The sequence below is a fragment of the Perca fluviatilis genome, chromosome 1 (genome assembly GCF_010015445.1).
Source record: "Perca fluviatilis chromosome 1, GENO_Pfluv_1.0, whole genome shotgun sequence".
Classification (NCBI taxonomy): Eukaryota; Metazoa; Chordata; class Actinopteri; order Perciformes; family Percidae; genus Perca; species Perca fluviatilis.
The window spans coordinates 31,589,384-31,616,779 of NC_053112.1; the positions used below are offsets into that span (position 1 = coordinate 31,589,384).

Consider the following 27,396-nt stretch of genomic DNA (forward strand, 5'->3'; position numbering starts at 1 on the left):
ATAAAATAAAAACAGGTCTATCTCTGAGTAGTTTTCTATAACAATAGTCTACATCCACGACGTTCCACTTCCGGGATTGCTGTTGTGTCGCCGGAAATTCTGCCGGATGTCAGTTACCTTCCACTTTCTTTGTGTTGGAATCTCAAACTCCAGTCGATTTATGAGGACTATGGTTGGCTGCTCCTCAGATCTCTGCAGGGTAAATCCAGACAGCTAGCTAGACTGTCCAATCGGAGTTTACTGTTGCACGACTAAAAACATTTGAACGTACAAGGTCCACCTAAACAAGTTCCTTCCCGAGGCTATATTGCAGCGGCACCTTGGCTCTGTCTGGCGGTTAGCGCTGCCCACGACAATTGAGATTGGTTTAAAGACGTCAATAGAGCTGCAAAGATGAATCAATTAATTGATTAGTTGTCAACTATTAAAAATTAGTGGGCAACTATTTTATCGATTAATCTGTCATTTTTCATGAGAAAAGTTCTGATTCCAGAATAAATATGTTCTAGTTTCTTCTCTCCTCTGTGACAGTAAACTGAATATCTTTGAGTTGTGGACAATACAAGACATTTGAGGACGTCATCTTGGGCTTTTGGGAAACACTGATCCACATTTTTCACAATTTTTTGACATTTTAGAGACCAAACAACTAATCGATTAACCGAGAAAAATCAACAGATTAATCGACTATGAAAATAATAGTTAGTTGCAGCCCTACATGTCAATAAACCAGAGCACTTTTTTTCTCCCATCCCGGAATGCTATGTGGACTAGCCAGACCCTCCTGTATAGCGTGTTGAAGGAAGGTCTGACAATGCGAGACTACTATAACAATAACTGACTAGTTGACAGTCAGTTATTGTTATTGTGTCAGTTGACTTGACAGGTTCTCCTCTCCTGCTTTACAATGAAACTCACACTGTACATTTACAATCTGGCAATTGTTAATTCCACCTCTGTTCCGATAGCCAACAGCTGTCTGAACTGAGCGCATCCACAGTCTCTCACTGGCTCTCTCTTGCACACAGTAGGCTCCACTTTAAAGTGATGGTTCGGAGTAATTTCACCCTAGGGTCCCTTTGCACCATGACCTCGAGGCAAACACTCCCCCAGAAGCGTTTTTCACCTGGGTCGAACACTGGGAGTGTTAGCGTAGAGTAGCGTTATCAGCTGAATAGCTTAGCGCAGGGGCTAATGGACCCACGTTTGTATGTCATAAATGACCCCACTAATATGCCCGAAATGATACCAAACGTCGCACTCATAAAAACGATGGATTGGAAAGTTTGTAAGTACACCAGAAGTTTATGTAAATAACACTTGCCTGCTGGCTTCTGCTCTCTGCTGTTGTTGTTGCTGCTGTAAGACGAGTGCTTACGGCTGTCTACAAATTACAACACCGAAAACAGATGCAACGAAAATATTTTTTTTATTTAACTTTTTTTTTTTAAGTAAGTGCTGTAGTATAACTAGCAGGAGACAATTAATAAATGAGGTAATTTTGGAGACATTACCTTATTTAATCATTAAATTAATAAATATTTTTGTTGTATCTCTTTTCGGTGTAGTAATTTGTAGACGGCCCTAAGCACTCGTCTAACTGCAGGTAGCAGCAGCAGCAACAGAGAGCTGAAGAGAGCAGGCAAGTGTTCATAAACTTCTGGTGTACTTACAAACTTTCCAATCCATCGTTTTATGAGTACATAACCTATTTGTACTAGTGTAGAAGTTTGGTATCATTTCGGGCATTATTAGTGGGGTCATTTACGAGATACAAACGTGGGTCCATTAGCCCCTGCGCTAAGCTATTCAGCTGATAACGCTACTCTACGCTAACTCTCCCAATGTTAGACCCAGGGGAAAAAAAGCTTCTGGGGGTGTGTTTGGCTCGAGGTCATGGTGCAAAGGACCCTAGGGTGAAATTACTCCGTACCATCACTTTAATGGTGGACATACCACAACAGGACGTGTTGTTGTTAGCAGATTGTTGGTATTTAGACCTTGACGAGAGTTGCATTGTAGAAGATAACTAATATTATTTTGGAAGAAAAAAACAGAAACTTACTTATATAGCTAACTGGAATTGACTTGAAGTAAATAGATTTCTTAAATATATTGTATTTAAGTTTTATTCAGTGGATCTAGGATTACCCCTTCAACTGTTACAAGCCTTTTTGTATTTTGAATTCCTACCGACTGTTAAGACTTTTTGTTCATTTTTGATGTTGCCATTTTTCCCCAATTACAGCTCCCATTGCCCACCTTACAATTACAAAATTGGAGATATCCCTGTGATATTTCCACTCCTGAAGAGTCATAACATTCCCCCCATGTCCTTTTTTTTTTTTTAGTTGATATAAAGTAGGTTTCTTTGATCTGTTTGCAGTTAATTTCCTGCACCTTTTATTGCCCTCTTGAGACAGCCATGCATGTCTACTTCTTTCAGATTCTAAGTCAAACTAGCCCTTTCTTTCATACCATTTCTCCCCCCTGGCTACCTAGTACACCTTTAACGCATCAGCTCATTTTGACAGGTTTTTTCTTTTTGCTTGTGTTTTTCCTCGTGTTTTAATTTCAACATTTTCATTGTCTCTTCTCTTTCAGCACATGTCCCTTAGTCACATTTGCATTTCCCTTCTGCATGCGTTTTGAGATTTGCAACAATTCTGGATTTTATGGCACTTTTCTTACTGTCTGTGCTTTTGTTCTTGTGTGCGTTTTGATAATTGCATAGTTCATGGATTTGGAGCGCATTTGCCTGAATATGCGTTTGTCCTTGGGGGCCATTATAAGATGCTGACATGCTGCTGGCTGTCACCTCGATTAAAGGCATTAGTTCATCATGTTTGCGCACAGGCTGAGTTGGTTTAGTGGAGCAGAGTATTTCCCAATGAATAAATGCTTTAATTAAAATGCAGCTGATCACACTGTATACAGTATCTGCATCTGATAGCCCTTGGAAAGCCAGGCTCATCAATCAATTGAGCTTCCAACTGTAACATGATTTTTTCTGTATATGTTAGGCACATTCAATGGTGAATCTTCTTAATATATAGATCCTGCTTCATTATCTTGCCTAATTTTCATCTAGGGGGGTATACTTCCAACAGGCTTGATGGGAAAAAAAAGAGCCTTACAGCATTCAAGAGCATTTGCTACACCCTTGTTCCATCACTTTTCCTGTACATTTACTGTGAGAGGCTAATTCCTGGATACTACAAAGGGGTTAAAGTGATATTTGACAGTTTCCATTGTACAGTATAAACAAACAAAATTTGTTAAAGTAAGTAATTTGGCAATTTGAAAGTCCCATCTATTAAGCTGAAAAGGATTCCATATTCTTTTCTTTTTTTAAAGATTTTTTTATGGGCATTTCCACCTTTAATGATAGGACAGCTCAGACATGAAAGGGGAGAGAGAGAGGGGGAAGACACGCAGGAAAACTGTCACAGGTCGGACTCGAACCCTGGACCTTCTGCATCAAGGAATAAACCTCTATGTGTGTGCCTGCTCTACCAACTAAGCTAACCGGCCCAGATTTGGTACAAACATTCATGATCCCCAGAGAATAAAGCCTATTGACTTTGGTGATCCCCTAATGTTCACTCTAGCGCCACCAGTAGCTTGACTTTGTTTTTTAGTAAAATATCTTGACAACTATGGGATGGATTGGCATGGAATTTGAAACAGATATTCAAGGTGCTCATGAATGAATCCTAATGAACGCTCGGTTTGCTGCCTTAACACAAAGACCTCATCAAAAGTCGAAAACAATTTCTTTTTAAGAATTGTGAAATATCAGTGTCATTATGGTCACCATTTACTGCTTAAAGATAGTGATACATTGTCTCCCAAGAGGGTAATTAACTGCAGGGCAAAATGAAAGCAGCCACTCCTTCTAAGCACTGCTAAAGAAGATGTGTTAATAACCCCAGTTTAAAAGGGAGCTGATGCAGAGTAAGTTCCCCTAATGCATCTCATTTAGCAGAATGGCATTTTTATGGGAGCCTGACAATATTGTGGTGAAAGGAGACCTGCTGCATTAGAATCAACAATTGCCACGGGTGGATCAGTGGTGTGTGATCTCAGACTGCAGCCAGTGAGTTTACAGTCTTGATCATTTTTACCTCCGTTTCTACCAAAACAAACTCAGAATTCTTAAACCCACACAAAAAAATACGAAAATAAATTCTGGGCTTCTCACCACCTATAAAAGAAGGTATCTTTCTCATGAAGAACAGCGTCCCCAAATAGTTGGATCAGTCTCTGTCATACGAGTCCTGCAAATAGCTCCCATTTCAATCAAAAAGGTAAAATCTATGCGATTTTCTCAAATGATGAAAACAAGTCCAAGGGTGTGGCACAGATATCATATGATTGATTTACTTACTAAAGGCGATAATGAAAAATAAAAAAGGCCTTTAACTTTACAGGAAATGAGATTTAGGCCACAGTAATGTTGGGTATTGTTGGCAGCTGAACATTTATGTAAATTCAAATTAGGTTTCAGATACAGAGACAGCCATTCCAACTGCTGCTCTGTAACAATTCAATTGTGAGAAATTCAGTGCCAGTTATTACCATCACAGAAAACTAAATAAATCCAGAGATATTAAATAGCCCAAAGGAACTTACCATCATTTACTAACTAATGTACAGTAGCTATGTATTATTTATAGTTTATTAGTAGTAGCATGGTTATAGTATTGGAACCAAAATGACAAAGTACTTGCATGTATTAATTATTAATGCTACTGAGAGCTTGGTGGCATTTAGGTCTTGAGGGTTTTTAAATTGTTTACAATTCTGAAAGAAATTAACCGTTGTCCCTCACTGCTTTCAAAGCTTCAATTGCCTTAAAGGCAACAAACTCAACATTATGTAACAATTCCTTATTTGTGAAGATCAACAGAGGAAAGTGCTCCACTAAAAAGGTCAGCAAACAAGACTTATATTCAAGAGTGCAACAGTGTCCTCATAAAAATGTTCATATATCAGCAGTTAATCTAGTAAGATACCCCTACGTCTCTTTAGTTTATTCATATACAATGTTTCTGATATTCATGTATACGCAAAATAGGACGTTTCATTCACACACAATAAGATCAGTCTATAGATTGGAGCAACTAACAATAACTAATGATAGGTAAATCTGTTGATAATTTCTTCGATAAATCTTGTGTTGAGCTGAAGATCAGAAAGTAGTTAAAAATGCCCATTACAAATTTGCTGACAAGGAGATTTCTTCAAAATCAAAAAAAATATTCAAGTTACAATGATCTAAAACATAAAAACAGCAACTTTTGATATATGAAGAACTGGAACCAGCTACATGTAATATTTGCCATTTTCTTGATACACGTTTTAAACAAATAATGAAATATCGAAATAGTCACTTTATGTTCTGCTGTTTGAGTAATTGATGAATTGATCATCTCAGTCCTACTTTAGACCAGTAATTGAGCATAACGTTAGTTAAGGCAGGCCACACGGTCAGCTCACATCCCAGCTACATCTGATGAATCAGCTGATTTGGCATCCATCAGCTGATGGATTAGCGGATTCCTTCTATGCATCAAAATGGCAAATCTCTTACAGGGTGCCTTATATAAGCTACTTTAGCCTGCCTATCCTTGCTGCTTCCACTGCAAGACCCTTGCAACCGCCTCTACCCCAACTGCTTCTTTTCATGCCGTGTTTGTTGTTGATGCCTGCTCTCAGACTGACCTCATGAAGTGGCGTATGTATGACATGCCAATTCATATGCCATTTTTGGCGTGTTATCAAGACACATACTCGCTTTTTACGTGTTTATCAACGCTGTTTGGCCTCCATTGACTTACATTACCTTGCATTTGCGCCATAGCGAGTAGTATGAAAGGGCGAAATTTCCATGTAGGGAGGTTGGTCTGGGTGGTGGATGGATTAAATACAGGACTTTCACCCAGAAGACCGGGGATCGTGTCCCGCGTGTCACGTTTCCTAAACTCAGTCGCTTTCTTCTTTTCCTAAACCCAACCCACCCATCATGACTTCAGTCATGTTGCTGCTCTCTTCTGTACCCTATCGGAGGTCTTTGCTGCTGCCCTCTGCTGGAGGTGTGCTCTCCCTGCCTCACGGCCAAAATACATGAAGTACGGTCGCAATGCTACATGTCTGCTGCAACATGCCAGCAGCAGAGGGCGTCCATTATAACTGAAGGTGCTACACTGACCACAGAAGCTGTGCACATCCTCCACCATCTCTATTTTAATGTGGCTGGGCAAATTTTTTTTTTTTCTCTCTGCTTACGGCTATGTGGCCAAGGTCCAAAATTAACACTCGCCAGGCGCCAAATGTAAGAGGGCTATCAGCCACATGCCAGGTAAATGTTTGTACCAAAATAGTTCTGTTTTTCAGTCTTCATTTTGGAGAAGCTGCTTCCTTCTGTTCCTCTGCTGTCCGCGCATTGGAGCTTCGCGGGGGGCAGGCCTACACAAGCACACAAACACACCGACGCGCGCGCGCATGCACGCACGCACACGCACGCACGCACACACTTATGTTTACAGATAGCTAGCGTTTGCCTCAGGCTAATTAATTAGCCAGTATGTGGCGAGTTTTGGCAGGAGTGAGCCAGCCTTCCAAAAGACAGCACAATAAAATTTGTATAAGTTGTGTCATTACTTGCAGATATGTAATGTGGCTAAGTACAATTACAATACAAAGTATAATTTTGAGGAAAAGTGCCAAGCCGAAGGTTACATTGGATAATATGATTGTATTGAATTTATTTTTAATTAATTAGATTTTAGTTTTTGCAGTTTGGATGAACAAAAAGGAATTGCTGTGGATCAACATACAGACATGAAAAGCAGGCCAAATAGTTTATGCACTATATAGCAGAGGTGATGAAACAACATCAGAGAGAATCTGAAAACGCCAAATTTCTCTACATTACAGCAGATGGCGTATTTAGGAAAAGTCAGGGCAGGAGGTAAACCGCAATAACAATGATGGAGTAATTTACGTTTTTTCAATCACAATGCCCAATGGCGTCAGCTCTGGCAGTTCAAAAAATTATTAAAATAAATACCTCCTTGTACCAGAGGCAATGCCACGCAGCAGAGTAACCTTGTTGTCCATGTATGCACGTGGAAGAGCAGGGAGGTCACAGAAAAGAGCCATGCTGCCAAATATCTTAGTGCAAATGGTCCTGACTGAAACTTAAGCACCCAAGTAAGATGCATTTGGCCAGGTTGTAACTCAAAAATGTAAATTTCTGTAGCTTTACTAAAAAGATATGGTTACCATATACACCTAGCGAAGATATGTCAGAATGCACAAAGACATTTTTGCGGTATTAAACTTTAAGGAGACACAGCATTTCTGATTTCTCTCTTTGCAAACAAAGGTTAGGAGAGGGGCTGAAATCCTCCGCTCAACCTCAAAACGTGTAGCGTATGCTAATCAAACCATCTTCATTTGAAGAGCGTCCCGACTCTTGCAAAGCTTTAATCCATGACGGCTTGCTCTGAACATTATCTAATAATTGGCACATTCTCCTGGTGAGAATGGGCCTACCATCTCTTTCCCCACCATGACAGTGTAATGGATTGCTATGCACATTCCACATGGCTTTGAACTTATCTTCTCTTCACCCACCCACCCACCCACCCCCCAAAAACTAAATTCTTAGTTGCCTCCCACCTCTCTGTATGGAAATGTGGTACATCACATTATTTCACCCCACTGTTTATTGCTTCAGGGTATGTACAATAAAGTTAAAGATTAATTTCATGGGCTGCTATTTACATGTTGTTTACCCTGAAATAACACGGTAAAAGAAGGATCATTATATCATAATAATATATAATATAAATTGTAGCATTTGCTCTCACAGGCCTGATGGCAAATTATCAAACATTTTTACAGTGACCTTGCACACATAGGATACTCCCATAACCTTAGCTCGCAGGCGGGGTGAGGAAAGACATGCGCTCCCTTGATCTCTTAATCTCAGGGCTGCACTAGACGCCAGCAGACCAGCAGATGGGCAATTTTGCTCACTGGGTTTTTCAGGTCAGTGGGGAAACAGTACACACAGCAGGTTATACAGAGAAGTGTTTGGGGGCAGTAAGAGGTAAACATCAGCCTCTTTCCCTGCTTAGTAAACTAACAGCTCCAAGCATCAACACTGCCTCAATAGCCTATGTTTGAGACGTGCTGATTGCAGGCACCACCACAGGCCTTTTTCAATAGACAAAAAAAATATTAAAGCAAGTAACAATTGATCCTAAAAATTCTGCACATATGCAACTGTTTTGCATTAGCAATTTTTAATTGACATATTGACAAAATGCTAATAGTTAAGGTCACAATTTCGGAGATCTCCGTTTTGTTCTCTTTGGCAGCACCGATGGCGATAAGTGCTAATTGCAGCTGTTTTTGTTTTTTTAATCTCACTTTCACTTGTTTTTGAAGTTTCAACGTCTGTAGTCATCGCTCTTTTCTTTGGCCATAGAAACCTCGCAGAGACCGGAAAAAACAGTACGCCACTTGACACACACACACACACATACATACACACACACACACACACACACACACACACACACAATAGTGATTCTGTTGGTAAGCTCCTCCTACGCTTTCTGGTGGACCAACCACTGCTAGGCGCTGCTTGTGATTTTTAAGTAAATTTTTTGTACTAAAGTACTTTTACTTGAGTACAATATTCTAGTACTCTTTCCACCTCTGGTGTTTCTTAATGATCATCACCATCCACCAGTTCAAATGCTCTTCAAGGTATGAGAGTGTGATGGTATGAACAATCCCCTCGCCTCATCTGCCCACTTGGTTTAACTCTCATAGTTAATCTAATTGAATTCCCAACAAGCCAGTTCCCGTACATCTTAATAAATCATTTGAGGATATAATCAATCTAAACGTTGTTTCACTGATCTCGGATTGGGCCGGCTAATCCCCCTGGCGTGTACCACTCGTGAAAAAGAAGTCCAAATCAACCTGAGGGAGTCAAGGAGACCAAAAGACATCAGTTAGCCCGAGATAAGGCTTCTCCTTCCTGTGCCCACTTATAGCATTCCCACCTCCCTGGGCACATACGCTCGTCTTGCCTCTAAATCAAACAGTGAGGCCTTTTATTAATAGCCTGTCAGCAGAGTTAACATTTATTCCACGTGTATTCATCTGAACAGGCTTTACAAACAGCCTGGTGCTTTGAACCTGCTCTTGAAAAATTAGCCTTGTTTTATACCCCTCTCCTCATGAATTTCAATGACTAAGTGAATGTACAGCTATGTGTCTACCTAGATGCGGTTTTCTGACTTAGGGTAAAACAAATAAATGAAAAAACTGCTATATTTACAGTGCTCAGAAATATCACAGCATGTTTAGTTTGGTAAATATTTGAGGAAATATCATGGGGGTTGAGGCTGTTGCAATAGTAGTTACTGAACCCAAGGTAAAACTGCAGATTATCAAAGAACCTCAATCAGTAACTATCAAATCTATGAGGAAAAATAGACTCATTGTATCTCAAGTGGTATGGACAGACATTACACACTGCCAGTTGTTTATTGTTGACAGACCACCAGAGACATACAGTACTGTAAGGGTTTGAAAACGGAGGTGCAAGAGGAAGGAAGTCATACAGGAGCCCTGGTACCACTATAGAAGATGCCATCAAGAGTTATCTAGTAGAGATCTCCCTAAACATAAGTGAAAACGACAGAACCCATCTACAGAATTTATGGTGGCCCATTATTTCATTTTGTGAATACCAAGTGTTCTCCCAGCATTGGCACTTCCAGAGAGAAACCTGGTGTGCTGACACAAATTGATTGCTGGAGCAAGGAGACAATTTCTTTCTTTCTCTAAACTGATAGCAAAGAATGAGAGGATGAGAAAGGGGGGATGTACACAGACAGAGAGAGAGAGAAATAATGGGTTGGGAAAAAATGAGTGGGAGAAAGGACGATGTGCAAAGTTTTGCAACAACTTCCCATTTTCAAAGACAAACATGTCAATGAAAGTGTTTTGCATTGCAGATCCATTCAGTGATAGTGCTGTACCTGACAGAATTTCAATCATAAATACATTCCCACACATTTCAAAGTCAATGCAATGAGTTGATTAACTTTAGGGTAAAGCCTTTTTTTTCCCCCTTATTTTAGTGGCAGTGGATAGACATGAAAGGGGAGTAATGGGGGATGACACGCAGCAAACGGCAGCAGGTCGGATTCGAACAAGTGCCGCTGCAGGACTCAGCCAACATGGGGCAAACGCTCTTACTGGGTGAGCTAGACTCCCATTTAAAAAGGCCATTTGACCGAAAAACGAGAATACGGTAAATCTTAAAAGTGCCGCTTCCATCCTAAATAGGCCTTTAAAAACGAAAGTTTGACTCTGTACATTCACAGAAAGACCCTAGGTTGCATTTTGGCGAGAGTTACGCTTTAAACATCAAAATTGAAAACCATTCCAATATTTGATAGAGAACATTTCAGGGTTGGGTCAAGCCATTCCATGAAATATTGTCACATTTAAATTGTTCTTAGTGTGTACAATACAAAAATATGGGATATGGGACTTACTTCCCACTTTCCCAAATGACAAAACTTGCAAGCACAATCAATTTCCTTCCCAAATAATACAGTATTTGAATCTGCCAACCTCAATAGCCAACTGTGCAACTTAAAGTGATGGTTCGGAGTAATTTAACCCTAGGGTCCTTTGCACCATGACCTCGAGCCAAACACCCCCCCCCCAGAAGCTTTTTTCACCTGGGTCGAACATTGGGAGAGTTAGCGTAGAGTAGCGTTATCAGCTGAATTGCTTAGCGCAGGGGCTAATGGATCCAATGATGTATCTCGTAAATGACCCCACTAATATTGCCCGAAATTATACCAAACTTCTACATTAGTACAAATAGTTTATTTACTCAAAACGATGGATTGTAAAGTTTGTAAGTACACCAGAAGTTTATGTAAATAACACTTGCCTGCTGGCTTCTGCTCTCTGCTGTTTGAGTTAGCCACTCCACATTGCTTCTTCTATCCTTTAGTTTGATCAGGTGCTTCCATGGTTGGATCATTTCTGTTGTACTTACCCTGGTACTCAGCTCATGTCTCACTTAATTGCCAGTTTAGAGACAAATTGATGAACCCCAGAAAACATTAGTTTTATTCTGTAGTCTAACATTTTAGATTTAAAGCCCCATATCCCTGTAGCATAATTCAAAATAAGGGAGACACACATCATAAAGTTGGATATATGTATTATAACCAAGGTCATTATAATGCGTTAATGTATGTTGATCTGTCTCTTCAGTGGGGATGGACAATGAATGTTTATGCAGGGATCAAAGCATTGCCAGTTCAAAACGGCATCCAGCAACATACCTTTGACATCATCGTCAAATACAATTTTTCAATTGATGTCACAAGAGATTTAAAATATATTTACAGCATCACTTCCTTGGTTTCAGAGCCAACTGTGTTTTGGAGAGCACTAAACTCCATTCTTTATGTAAATGACAGCACAGGTAAAGCTGCTGAGCCAACACATTTGTCCTTCAGTACATGACACTGTACTCTCACTAATGAGCCATTTAACAGCACTGTGAAGGGAACAGCAGTTAAATAAAAAAAGAAAAGAAATCCGAGATTTGGTAAGAGCGTGTCAAAGCTGGAAGAGACAGTAATACTTCATATTGACAGAAGGAAGAATGAATAATGAGTGGCTTTGCGGCTGTTTCAACGCAAGGCTAATCTCTCAACATTCCCTTGTCCCATCTCTCCTTGGAGTGGTAGCGCTACTTGAACATAATGCTGCAAACTCAAATCATAGCTCCATCCACCAGGACTGCTAATATGCTTCACATTATCCTAACTTACTATTGTATGGCAAGATACATGATTAATTTATCGTCTGATTGGCTGAAAAACCAACAGTTGTCTGATACAACTAACACACCACACTGCATCTAAAATAATTATTTGTGACTATAATGGAGATTAATTGACACTCAATATTTAAATACACCCTAAGCCACATTTCTGCCTCCTATCTAAGCTATTTTTAACCATTCCTCCAAGAAACACCTGGAGGTTTGAACCAGAGAACCCGTTTTTGTGGTTGAGTATTCATGAGCAGAAGTAGGGAGTGCTCTCCAATGGGACTTAACTCTGTGATCAACAGAAACTGTCTGTCAGGCATCGTCAGTGTGAGCTGAGAGCTCAGGGGACATAGTTAGGTTTCCATTACAACACAAGACCTGCATTCAAGACTAACGATCTCCGAAGAGCCAAAGCATATGGAGAACGAACAGAAAAAGGCTACCACTGGAATGCCACAGATAGCGGTCACAGATGTTGAAAGTCAGTTGTTATTTCATCTGACAAATTCATGCAGAAACTTCTGTTTTCAAGTTGGGGTAGGTGGTGGGGGTATCTAATTCCATCATAAATATTTCCCTCTGACTCCCAAACTCATCAGTGACACAGAGTGCTCCATTTACTGCTAAAACTGAATGCATGAAAAGTAAGAAAAAAGGAAAACATTTAGAACTACCATATGATTTACCAATAACTGTTAATGACCTCATCTCTAAAATAACTTGTTTTGATAGGCCTGTTTGCCAATCAATTAAATTACAGTACAACAAAATCAGAGTAGAATACAGAAAATATTGATCCTTTATAGCAGCATTTTCACAAAAGACGTTCTAAATGCCCACATTGTATTATTCTCTCTTGTATGGGCTCGTATGTTGTCCAAGACAAATAAAATAGAACAGAACTCTTATCAGTGAAAAACGAAATTAAGTAGCATGGTGGCTAATGTTGCATTAGCATATTTAAAAAAAAAAAAAGAAATGTCTGGTCTGTTGAGTCTGGTGGCTCTGAAGAGAGCATAGATAAATAGCTTCAGGTCCCTTTCGAAAAGGGCTGTCTGACAGCAAGGTAAACAGGTGAACAATTTTTAAATGTAGCATACACTTAAAGAGATACTTTGCTGATTTTAAAGCAGCTTTGTGTCATGACAGTGTGTGCAGATGAACGGTCTCCCTTCTTGGCACCAGCTATCAATTCAGACGCAAAGTGATACTTCTGGTACAAAAGGAATTAGACTTTATAGCCAAGGTGGTTATTATATGCCTGCTACAAACAAATCAGACTGCTTGATTTGCGCTACCCATTTTATTATTGGGAATAAATACGTACAAACGGAATATACAAAAGGTGCAGTTGGAATATAAACATTTGTGCAGTGTTCTTTACAAAGAAATAGAATGAGAGTTGTTGTGTAAGTAGAGCCATAACCCCGCTCCCTTGCTTTACCGGAGTCCTTAAAATAAATAAATGTATATTATATTATTGTATATGTGCCTTATAGGAGGTAAAAACAAGCCAGAAGTCACTGCCTGTACTGCTGGTGCATTAGTGAGAATAAAATGTCAGGTTGATGGATGACAAAAAGAGTAAAACTGCAGAAGGAAAGAGTAAAAGTGGCCACACACAAACCCATATAAACACTGACTGATATACAGTAATTAGGAGAAAAATACAGCCTAAAAATTACCACCGAGTTGAATCAACACATCTGACAATCTCGACAAAGACTACACATTATGAGTTCAATCTGCAATTAACTGTAAGCTGTGAAGTAAAAAACTAAAGTCTTTTGAACTTGTTATACATGATGCTAAACAGAGAAAAATAAGATCAGAATACCAAACACCATAAAAACACAAGACAGGCATGAAAAGATACTAATTGATTGAGATATGAGAAATTTAGTCTCATTAAGTTTGGGGGTTGTTTTATTTACATTTCTTTAAAAAAAAAAAAAATTAACTTATTTCTGTTTAATTGTGAGGAATATTTTTAGTTATCCGTCTTATGCTGTTTGTAACTCATTGTGGTTGCTGCCCATCTTGGCCAGGTTACTCTTGAAAAACATTTTAATCCCAATAAGTTTTCCTAGTTAAATAAAAACTTATTAAAGGTGCTCTAAGTGATGTGTTTTTTAGGCTACAACATTTTTTGTCACATACAGTAAACATCTCCTCACTATCCGCTAGCTGCCTGTCCCCTGAACACACTGTAAAAAAAAAATGCGGTCTCTGTAGACAGCCCAGGCTCCACAAACGGCAACAAAAAACAACTGTGCCAACCTGCCCCACGAACCATAACAAACAATGTTCCAACCAATAACCGACAAGAAGGAGCTGGTTGAGCCATCACTGCAGCAGCGTTAGCACATAGGCTACTTCCACAATGCGTATTCATGACTCAATTAGCTCCTTCTTGTCGGTTATTGGCTGGAACAATGTTATGGTTCGTGGGGCAGGTTGGCGCAGATTGTTTTTGCTGTTGTTGTTTGTGGAGTCTGGGCTGTCTACAGAGACCGCATGTTTTTACAGTGTGTTCAGGGGACAGGCAGCTATATGTATGTGACAAAAAATGTTGTAGCCTAAAAAACGCGTCACATCACTTAGAGCACCTTTAAATTACTATTGGTGATTAAACTATGTTAGGAAAAAAAAACACGTTGACTTCCAGAAAATTGCATACAGTAAGAAGACTGGTCCCACAGTGTTCAACTTGACCCGACTCTGACACCGCTGCTTCATGGGCTACTTGTCCCGTTTACTCACTACAGTCACATTTAAAGCGGATAAAATTAAGGACCACTGTCAGTCAACTGTGGATAATGCATTAGGAATCATGGCTTACCCTAACTAGTAATTTATGTAGTACTCCATTTTGAGAGCCAGACATTGGAAAATGCAGAAAGAAAGAAAGAAATTAAGGAAGAAGGAGACCTGGCAGTGGTAAAACTGACAGCCCGGCATGCAAATGTGCACATCTATCTTACTGGGGAACACTGAGTGTGCTTTATCTCATCTCGAAGGAGCAGTTCATCTCAGCTAGACAGCCGTTTGGATGCACTAGACTTTAAAAGCAGGGGCTCTAAATTGGATAGCAATTGTGGAACTGTACAAATGCTCACCTCAGATGGCCTCCTCTGCACTTAGAGCGTGTACAGATGTTACAGGTTCCATTTCACGTGATTGTTGTGGTAATGTCGTGGTAGTGCCGTGGCAGCAGTTAAGAGGAGGAGGGGGGGGGGGAAATGTATCCAGTAGTAGCTGCAGTGCGCACCCACAACCGCCACATGTGAGCAGTCCAGATGTAGTTTCTCTGTTGGTAGACGGGGAACAGAGAAATGCCATGAAATCAGCTGATTAACTTCCTCAATATACGGTAGATGTTTCTGTTGTTGCTGCCACTCATCTCAAACGGTTCAATGCACAGGCTTAGCAGCACAGGCAGAGAAGGATACATGCAGAGGAACGGCACACGCATGTGTCTGCACGCGTGTGCCTGCTCCTCTGTCGCTTTCTCTTTTCTGCCTATGTAATTTAGAAAAGTAACAAATCACAAACAGCAGTGACAGGAGGCTTTTTTCCAAATAAATATACAGAATGGGCAGGTTTTGATATTTCGTTAGAGCTGCTAGTTGCCAACTATTAAATTAATCGGCGACTATTTTGATAATCGATTAATCGGTTGGAGTAATTTTTTTATGAAAAAAAAAATATATAAAAGATTCCCCGATTCCAGCTTCTTAAATGTAAATATTTTATGTTTACCAGAATTGTGTTACGGCAACAGTTAACTTGTTTTGCCAAATAACAGAATGAAAAGCATATTGAAATTGAACCAAAAACCGCAACCCCAAAACCGTGATATGAACCGAACCGTGAATTTTGTGAACCGTTCCACCCTTATTTTACACACTAACAGAAATAAAAATAAAACAAAATCAACACAATTCACTAACTTCCCAATAACAAGAGCACATACAGGCTTTTCATAAAGCTTTGTTTTCTTACAGTGCAAGAAAAACAGAAAACGTATCTGTATATTAACTTATGCGCCCATTAAATTGCTGATTTTCTCATCCATAGCAATCAACTACTTAAAAAAAAGTAGCCCCCAGTTTTAATTAGTTTGCATACATTTGTATGTATCTTCACAAATGATAACCGTTATGGACAGACAATAGCAGCAATTGCACTCAACTACTTCACCAATAATTCTCAGCACTGAGTCTTACCCATTTAAGATTTTTTGGGGGGCTTTTCCGCCTTTATTTGATAGGACAGCTAGGTGAGAAAGGGGAGCGAGAGGGGGAAGACATGCAGGAAATCGTCACAGGTCGGATTCAAACCCTGGACCTCTGTGTCGAGGTATAAACCTCTCAGTATATGTGCGCCCGCTCTACCCACTGAGCCAACCCGGCCACGAGTTTTACCTGTTCTAAAAGAAAGCCTTCACATGGAGCCTTAGTCCCTTCCGTCAGCATCCCTGTCCATCCTCCGTTTTTTGTCTGTACACATAAGGAAGAAAAGAAGACAGACGTGAAGAGACAACAGCAACACAGCACAGCCAATAAAGGCTCTGGAAAAGCTCCTGTGCAGCCCCTCTGTTTTGTTTACTTGAGCTTCATCAAGAGACTCAGCAAGAGGCAGCCGTGAAGGCGATGTATGAAACGATTTGAGCTGTGGGTAGCAGTGGCCAGGTCTGGTCTAGCAGGCTGTATAACACATGGGAAGGTCCCAGAGGGCAGTGTGGGGGTCCAGACTGCACTAACAAAAGGCATGCATGGCATACACGCCATATATGACACACACACACACACACACACACACACACACACACACACACACACACACACACACACACACACACACACACACACACACACACACACACACACACACACACACACACACACACACACACACACACACACACACACACACACACACACACACACACACACACACACGGATCAGGACAGCTTACCACAGCAATTTCCTGAGGGAAAAGCCTGGCTTTACATTTAATAAAGCAAAACTTTAGTTTTACTTTCTTGTAAACAAACTTGACATGAGCTTCTCCACCATGCACTTTTGCCAGAAGGATCCCTTTGATGCATAGTGAGAATGTACTGTACCCATTTTACATTGATTTTCATAGTTTTCAAACTGATTTTTAAATCAGATCTGCAGGTTATGAGATGCTAATGGGACCTACAAATGTTAGCACACAATGTAAAAAAAGTTTTAGTTAAGTCAGGGTTTTCTCTGCCATTATACAGCATTCTGATTCCAGCTTCTTAAATGTAAATATTTTCTAGTTTCTTCACTCATCTGTGACAGTAAACTGAATAGCTTTGAGCAGTGGACAAAACAAGATTTGAGGACGTCATCTTGGGCTTTAGATAACACCGATCACCATTTTTCACAATTTCTTGACATTTTATACACCAAACAACTTATCGATTAGCCTAATCGAGAAAATCAACAGATTTGAAAAGAATCGTTAGTTGCAGCCCTAGTCTTACTCTGGACATGTGTGTCTTGCACAGGCCAATACAAAGAATTGCAAAGTTGATCTGATCAAAGTTCATTTGTGACCAAAAATGATAGAAAATGTACATTATGATAAATTTACCAGAGCCACATGTGTATATCAAGGGAGACTTGAGCAGCAACTTGATAAGCATACCAGAAAACAAGAAAAATTCTTACCAAAATATTAAACAAATATACTCATAAGTAAACCCATAAATAAAAAAGGCCCAACTTTTCTAAAAACCTTTAAATACAGCTATAATTCTATAGTATCTATAATTTGCATGACTTTTCTTTCCCCTTTACACTATAACCTATTCATTCCTAATCCATTAATGTGCCTTTAATAAGCAGTGGTATTCACCGTGGCTAAAGTGCAGATAGCAAAGCAATCAGACTTTCTAATGTTTAGTCATTTAGACATTTAGTATGAAAAACCAAGCAAAAGTTTAATTTCTTCCTTGATGAAATAGTTCACGGAAAAATATAACAGCAAATTCATTCATAAAACACAATTAAGATAAAAGCATGAATGCACTTTTGCTGAGACATCACTTGAATAAGGAGTAAACTGCATTTAAATGCTAATTAATGCCTTTTATTCCACTGCTGAAATACTGCATTACTCTAGTTCACTACATGACCAAGGGGAGTACTCTGCAGATTAACAGCCATAGAAGAAATGCTGCATTTGGATCGAGAAGAATACTATCATATCACTCACCTCTCTCAAATCTTGCTCATTCATTCCTGCTTTTCTATCACTCCTGTCTGTGCCATACTACTAAATGTAAACACCATTAGATCAGCTGTTTGTTGCATGATGAACTGCATGATTATTCTATATAAACCACAGACTGTTACATTATTAGTAGAGCATGTGGGCAAAAGTGTCATGTTACCCACTCCGGTATTAGTGCAGATGCAGCTGTGCTTCAGGCCCATGTCAACAAAAGGAAACTGAACACCTAAGCATCATTTACCAAATGGAAAGCTTTAGAGAGAAACCTAGCCTCCGTCCTGCTTCTCTTCCCTCCGCTCCTATAAATCAGCGTCATTGTCACTGACAACTGGACAGACTCCAATTTTAAAAAGGCATTTCACCATGCCAAGCCAGCAACACATTAAATGTATCCCTAAACATATTCCTGACTTGATGTTTCACTGCTATTCATATTGGCCAAGTGTTAAACTGATTTTGTTGTGGGAGCCTATAACTTCAGAATACACCCAATTTTGTAGATGTGATAGGTTACTTGCACACAACTAATGTAGCCTTTTCTTTCAGCCCCATCTCGGTTGTTCTTTTTTTAAGATCATTTTATTGTTTTTTTATATTTTTGAACATACAGAACAGAAACACAACTGAACAAGAAGCGCTGAGCTATCCATCTGTTATTCTGATATAACCTGAATGGCTGGATATTTGACAGAAGCCTGGATACAATGTTCATAAATGGAGCTAGATTGATGTGTAAAATTAGCTGCCATGTGGAATACAACATGCAAATACACACATTTTGCACATAATTCAGGTAAGCACTGATGTGGAATTTCAGGGCTGATAGCAACAACCAAACATTTTCTGTTGTCCAATACGATAACCAATAATATTACTCTTACAAAAATACAAAAGGAAACAAAAAAAGGTGTTTATTACCCCAATGTCAGAATTCAACTACTAACAGACAGCGATGCTATTTATAGAAATTATTTCATCAGACCTGAAACAAATTTGTCAAAAATAAATGTAATCAGCAACTATGCCCTTAATCTATTCATTTAGTCATTTGTGCCGATTTTCCTTGACATATGACCGTGAATAAATATACAAAGTAAATAAAACCTCTCTGGGTGAGACAAACCTTGTTTGCAATTCCTCACTGTAATCATTAATTGCCCACTTGCTTATCCAAGCTGAAATACATCATCATAAACATACTAGGGCTGGGCAATATATCGATATCGTGATACGAGACTAGATATCGTCTTAGATTTTGTAGATCGTAAAATCATAATATATTAAGTGTCGTCTTTTCCTGGTTTTGAAGGCTGCATTACAGTAAAGTGATGTCGTTTTCTGAGCTTAGCAGACTGTTCTAGCTTTTCTATTATTTGCCTTTACACACTTTGTCATTACAAAATCAACATTTCTGATGATTATTTATCAAAAATCTCATTGTGTACATAATATTTTGTTAAAAGCACCAATTGTCAATCCTACAATATCGTCGCAATATCAACATCAAGGTATTTAGTCAAGAATATCGTGATATTTGATTTCCTCCATATCGCCCAGACCTATAACATACCTTTTCAATTTCAAAAGCATTTTAACTTTTATGCTCTCTGCCTTGAATCAAAGTGTATCAGGGCATTTCACTGTTGCGTTGAAGTGTTTTAATAGTGTTTTCAAAGGTGAATGTGAGTATTCAACATTGTGCTTGAAAGCACAATGACTGTGAGAGGTATGTTAATATTTTGACAGTTTACATAGTGTTCATGAGTACATTTTAAAAAGGCCTTTGTTTCAAGGGTGTATGTCAAGTTGTTTACTGTCAACTTCTGTTTGGCTCTTCATATAATATTGAACTATTTCCTACATTAGGCAACAATCCTCCAAGGATAAGAGCAACGTGGCAACAGAAGGGCTCATCTTCCACTCTGAGCTAACTTAATTCAAAGTGGCATATATTCACTTGTTTTGAATTTTGCACTTTCAAATCGGCACAAGGAAATCAGTCCTCTCTGAGCAGATTTTTTTGTAGCTGTATCACAAAGTAGCTAGAGCGCCACTCGCTACCACCACCTGCATGAGTCACGTTGCTAATGAGCATTTGTGAGCAATTGTTACTGTATGTGGTTTTGGTTTTGTTTTTCTAACAAAAACCAATTTTTTTGCTTCTTGACCTCATCACTGATGATCAAACAGCAATCAAATAGTTTCTGGTTCAGTACCACAGTATCACACTGTGTCTACACAAAATGAATTCTGATGCACTAAACTGGTAACTGATAATACTAGGGATGCGCCAATCCAGCTTTCTCCCTAGATTAGGACTGCAAATAATGATTATTTTCATTATCAATTAATCTGCCAATTATTTTGTTGATTGATTAATCATTAATTATAAGAAAAATATTGAAAAATGCCCATCATATCCCAGAGCTCAATTGTGAGGTCTTCAAATTGCTAAAACCCAAATGTATTCAGTTAACTATCAAACAAGAGTATTAATGGGCCACTACCATTCAGATGCTAAAGAAATGGTGCCATAGCCCAGACATTGTGTGGCATGTCATGGAAACTAATTCTTATACTTCAACCTCACTCCCTGCATTACTTGTTTCACCCCTTCCTATGCGGCCCCTCCCAATACACCAATAATCCTGTTGTTCTCTCCTCACTGAAAATTTGGAAACCATTCAGAAATCACTATGGATTAAAATCCCCTTCTGTCCTCACTCCCATATGCAACAACCACCTGTTCTTACCCTCAAGCGTAGACAAAACATTTGCACAGTGGAAGAGGATGAGCCTGGTCTCTTTTAGTGACCTTTACGTAGCTGAGACCTTTGGAAACATTGCTGACCTTGCCACAAAACGTGAGATTTCAAAACTACGTCTATTCAGATATTTCCATTTGCGCAATTTCACCAAAAAACTATTCACTTCATTTCCTACATTACCTGAAAAAAAACTTTGTTAGAAAATTTCATGTCCTCCTCAGTATCTCTTCAAACCATGGTCTTCTTTCATCTCAATGCTCTCCTCTTTTAGGGTTTAAGGATGCTTGGGGAAATGAGCTAGGTCTCACACTAGATGAGATCTGGTGGAGAGAAGTTTTACTTAGATTAACACAACTTGTATTTGTGCACGTATGAGTCTCATTCAATTCAAAGTGGTCTTCGGACTTCACTATACAAGGGCCAGACTGAAAAAACTATTCGCTGATACACATGAATTCTGCATCAGGTGCTCTCAATCTCCAACAGACCACCCACACCCACCCACCCACAGCCACACACACTCTTTTGGACATCCTTTTTTGACACCCTCTCTGTAGTCCTTAATATTCCTATGTCCATTCCATGCCCCTTGATTGGTATATATTTGGTGTGTCTCCTCTTGTGGGAAGATTTACTAGCTACCAAGCTGATGATATTGCATTTGCTGCTCTGATAACCAAGCGTCAAATACTACTACAGTGGAAGAGTCCAAAGCCGCCTAGCACAAATTCCTGGTTAGAAGAAGTAATGTCATTTTTACACCTAGGAAAAAAAAAATCAAACATACTGTCAGAGGATCCCTGAAGAAATTTCATAAAACCTGGGCCCCCCTTTCTTATACAAACCATCTATCCTCAGCCATTGGTTTACCCCTCCTCCCCCCTTTTTTTGTTTAGTTTTTTTATTTGTGTTTCTTTACTCTTTATTTATTTATTGTATTTTATTATCTGTATACTTCCTTATTCTTTAACTACCTATTCATTTTTCTTTTCCTGTACCTGACAGTACAATCCTGTGCATCACAATGAATAGGACACAGGGAGGGGCCGAGAGGGAGGGGGGAGGGAGATGGGTGGGTAAGTTAGTTGGAAGGAAGATACAGGTTTAGTATCTGGTCATAGGGGAAGAATAAGAGGGAGATGGAGGGGCGGAATGAGTGGGAATTTATGTGCACGGTTTAAAAACAAGAAAAACATCAAACCTGCTACCCTTGGACATTCCCAATACAGCCTGTATTACTTTTTGAGGTTTGATCAATAAACATATTTGGAAAATAAAATAAAGTATCAAACAAGACAAAGAAATGCAGAAAATCTTTTTTTTATTATTTAATTGATTTATCAAAATAGTTGCCACATAACTAAGTGATGATGATAGTTTAAAAGAAAAATATTATTTTATATTCAAAAACATAAGTATCTATAGGTAAAAAATAAATCTCACCATAAACTGTTGATCAACTAAGTAATAGTCAATAAGTCACAGCGCTCAAACGTACTTTACAGGATAGTATCAGTTAGGTTATGGCTGCTGTTCAAAAGATACAGCAAGAATGGTCCGTGTACTTGGCGGCCAACGGATTTTTGTTTTGAAAGGAAAAAAACAAAAACGAAAAACGGCCAGTTTCCCAATTACCATTAGTAAATAGGAAAACAAAAAACGGAAAACAACCCATTATCCGTTTTTTGTTTTGATATAAAAAAACGGAAAACGAAAAACTATCTCGTTTCTTTGATGTGTTTGTAGATGGAACTCGGAAATTAAATTGTGTGTATAAATCTTATTCCTCATTCATTTTTTTCGTGACCCGGAAGCGATCGTAGGTAGTAAGCGGCTGCATACCCGGAAATCATTTGGACATCAATGAGACCATGGACAGTTAGAATGATACGGACGTAAAAATGTTTTTAGACGAATATGCTAGTTTTATATTAGAAGACCGAAAGAATGGGATATCTTGTGGGGATATAACAGCTGCGTTGGGTTCACAGTTTGGAACGATACGGGGGTTTTCTGAGAGGAGTGTGCGGAGGTGGTGTGCTCAGCAGGGACTTGTGGCGAAACACAAGTTGACTTTTATTATGAAGTGGTCACAGGAGATTAGCGCTGACCGCTCTCATTCATCAAAAATGAGTCTACACAACAAAATGAATGAGGAATAAGATTTATACACACATTTTAATTTCCGAGTTCCATCTACAAACGCATCAACGAAAATCGGATAACGAGATAGTTTTTCGTTTTTTAATATCAAAACAAAAAAACGGATAATGGGTTGTTTTCCGTTTTTTGTTTTCCTATTTACTAATGGTAATTGGGAAACTGGCCGTTTTTCGTTTTTGTTTTTTTCCTTTCAAAACGAAAATCCGTTGGCCGCCAAGTACACGGACCAAGAATACACATACTCAATCGTTCTTTTTAAAGAAACAGCATGTTCTTTTAGTTGTCACTAGTGTCACTGAATGACTTATGCAGCAGAAAGCCGAGATTCTCTGAATATCCTGGCAACTCAGCTGTGAACAAGATCAATATGTGACCTCAAAAAGGCAGATAATGATCTCAAACTACTATAGGAGGCAAAATGATGACTAGACACTAAACACTGTTAATTAATGAAGCTATTCAATTAGGCAGCAAGTAACTTAGATTAAGATTTTGAGCAGAGGAAATCTAAGTTATTTCGGCATTTGCTTATTTGCAAATATCAAATATGGTATTGAGAAAGAATGTGGGCAGATAACATACATTAAAAAGTTTAGAGTATTGACAATGGAAACCGAATGAGGGGACAGCAACTGTCAAGATATCCCTATGCATCAAAGCCTGCTCACTGCCTCAATAGGCTATTACAACTTATCAGAGTCCCTTTCGATAGCAAACACAGCCTAGTCTTAAAAGTAAATTGCTGATTCCCAGTAAACTTTTGACAAGGCCTATTACACCGATTGATAGCTGTTTTCACTGGGAAACAGACCAGCCGAACTGAGCTGCGTTTCCCTCACCAGCAACCCCCTGTTAAAAGCACTTCAGGCAACTCATATCTGATGAGGTGGCAGCTTCTTCAACAGGAATTGTCATGTCGCAAAGTGCTATTACCTAATCACAGCACCAATGATCTATAATGCATAACTGTAAGTGGTTCGATGTTGCAGTGTAAAACAGCTTCCAACTCATTATAGACAGCATCTTACAAGAGCAAGTTGATTGTTAAGGCTAGGCCTAACTTGCACCTTATTCACAGTAAATCATTTTCAATAATCTGCATTATTAACATCTAAATGATTCATATATGATGCGTTTTTCTTGAGACTGTGCAATGATAAATCTCAGTTTGTTACGATGCAAACATTAAATCATCATCAAGATTGAGTATTTTTCCTTTACTAGTTTCTTAGGTGCTTGTATTCAACAAGCCTTATATACATGGATTTTCATATACTATATAAAAAAATTGATTTCCTAAATATATTAGATTTTTTCCTGACAATAATGTGACACAAGCATCCCTGACTCTGCCAGACGGGCGAGCTCCAAGCTGACAAGACAACCAGCTCCACAGATGAACAGCTGACACGCCACAAAACAAAAAGTGAAGACAGAGGCAGAAACATGTCCAGATACATCCAAGAGCAGACTCAAGAAGCCAATCTATATTTGAGTCAAGGGATTCGTACAGCGAGGGCTCTGGAGGCAGATAATACCAGGCCATCTTCATTTAGCTGCGTAATCAAAGATTGATATCTTAGTATGCACAACTGAGGTCCCCTTCTCCCCAGCAATTAATACTGCACTTACATTAACTTCTCATGTGTAGATTATCTGCCAAGAAGCAGATAATCTACAATGTTTATTATTAGCAAAATCCTATTCATAAATCACTTAACTGTTTGTGGCAACATTTAGTCCTATTGTGCATGGGAAGACTGACGTTATCCTAAGCATAAAAGGGCATTATCTGGGGGGGGGGATGGATTTAGTATCATCTTCAGGCAAATTCTTTAACCTATTAAAAATTAATAGAACCTCGTTATGCAGTGTAAAGTTAGTATCTAGAGCAATGGAGTTGTGCAGTTATATATCCTTGGTAATATAATAATCATCAGCTTAGTTAATGGACCTGTGCAAATGTGCAATAAATGCAGTGAAACTGTGGAGTGGAAAATGACGCAAATCATAAGCTGAATTATGATTCCCCATTGAATCCCGCTTTCTAAATACAATTAGCACTCCTTCCAATACAGTAATGGTTTTACTGCTCCCAATCTCTGCTGATGACATTGCAGTCACACACAAAAACTCAATCCTCAAGCCCTCGCTAAATCTGATTAGTGCCAGCTTTGGTGAGAGAGAGAGGTTTTCGCTATCACTCACTTTTTTCTCGTCTGGCCCGTTGCCAGGAAGTGGGATCCAGACTATAATGTCAAAGACAGGGAACAGGCAAGCAGGTGAGGCCAAGTTATTGCTAAGTGATAGGGACTCACCAAGGGGTGGAGAGTTGCTTTAATCTCGAAATATACAGAAATCATAACTAGGAAATGTGCTTTTTTCTTCATGTACAGTACAATCCTTGTCTGCACTGACGAGGATGATGGACAACGGAGTATTGAATATTCAAGCAAATGCACACAACGCTCTACATAACATCAGTTTACAAGTTTCACATAGAATCTAAATAAAAATATCTATATCTTGCTCTATTTGATTTTGTTACACCACAGGTGTTTTTTCCTAACGTCTATCCACCTCGATCGATTCTACAATGGTGCTTTGGGAAAGTAAGTGTCAAGAGGACATTGCTGTATGGCTGACTAGAGTTGGACAAGGAGGAGAAATTGATTTTGTTTGGACAGAACAAAAAAAAGAATATTGTCTCTGGACTCACTGAGCACTGAAGCCATGTTGTCAGTTGTTGGCTGGCCCTGCCTTAATGTGATTAGAGGTTTGGAATGGAGAGGAAAGAGAAAAAGCTGGAGAGGCAGTGAGCGAAAAAAAAAAAAAAAAAAAAAAAAAGATAGCGGACAAAATGAGGAGGTTGACTGGTTGGGTAGAGGGTTAAGAGAATGACAGACTGGCTGCCAGGATTTGAAGATGACAGAGTGCGACAGTTGCGGTAAACAGAACTAAAGATGACGCAATCCAGGGCTGCCAGGAGGTACCGTAACTGTAATGAGATGCATTTGATCAGAAGTACATCCAAGATTCAGGATGCTTATTAAGAAAGACAGGTGAGTAGAGTTCAACCAACAGTCAGACAAAAATATTGGCAGAATAAAAAGTGAAGTCAACAAAATTTATACTGGCCCACTGTGTAACATCCACCAAAGTAAATAATAGCCGCACAAAGAACCTGCTAACAAAAGGTTATGGTTAAAACATGGAAAATATTATTTCCAGGATAAAGGGGCGAAACGGAGCGGGTCTTATAATACATCCATGAATGGGAGCGGATGGCTAGCAGAAACAAAGCTCCTTGAGCAGAAATGGATAAAGAAAAAGTAGTCCAGTCATTTTAAGCCAAAATGGGGGGTCAACCTAGGACAAATTGCAACAGAAGCAAACTCAACTGATTTTGTATCCTCAATAATGTCCTGAGTAAGGAAAAAAAGGCCTAAAGAATCACATTAGGGGAACGTTTCGACAAAGACCCAAATATAGCCTATTCTTACGCCCATTCGTTCTTCTTCTCACGTGAATAGGCTAACATTTTTAGCCTTTAGATATCACCATAAAAATTACTGAGTTGATTACTTACATCGATTCAAACAAAAAATGTATTACAAGTTTCTTGAAATTATTTGGTAACATGACCAAACTGTGCATAATAATGTATGCGCTAATTTGCATAAATACCACAATAGATCTAAACATTGGGTATAGCCAAGTGAAAATGTCTTGTAGAATTTTGTTGACATCTTACAGTTAAAAAATAAATAAATAAATTTAAAAATTTAAAAAAAAATGACTATAGAGGCAAACAAATGTCACCATAAGGGGCAGAGATTCAGTCATTCATTCAAGGTCCACTCAACTGTCAATCAACTGTCACTACTACTCATTTCGCCTACATGGATTATTCAACCTACATTAATAAAACATACCTGGTGATCAACTACAATTTATTGTGAACATCTGGATGAGTGTTGAGCTGTGGTACGACTATTATTGGTGAGCTGCACAAACTCAATGCAGATGGCCTGTGACGAGAATGAAGATGAGATTCTGGGTAGATGGGTAGCCTAAATGGGTTCCATTCAGACCTTAACATTAAGTCTACCGTTATGTCAACAAGATTCAACAAGACATTTTCACCTGGCTATACCCAATGTTTAGATCTGTTGTGGTATTTATGCAAATTAGCACATACGTATTAGATTATGCACCGTTTGCCCATGTTAAACAATTTAAAAAAAACTTGTAATACATTTTGTTTGTCTTAATGTAAGTAATCAACTCAG

General features: G+C 38.9%; 1 protein-coding gene across 3 annotated transcripts in view; it reads right to left on the reverse strand.

The window, feature by feature from the left end:
- inpp4b (inositol polyphosphate-4-phosphatase type II B) overlaps nt 1–27,396 on the reverse strand; it is a 285,453-nt gene that overhangs the window by 252,162 nt on the left and 5,895 nt on the right. For all 3 annotated transcript variants that reach the window (XM_039815294.1, XM_039815285.1, XM_039815268.1), the window contains exons 2-3: nt 16,327–16,401; nt 15,019–15,209 (exon numbers count right to left, since the gene is read on the reverse strand). The gene's annotated coding sequence lies outside the window, so the exon portion shown is untranslated. The remainder of the gene's footprint in view (nt 1–15,018; nt 15,210–16,326; nt 16,402–27,396) is intronic.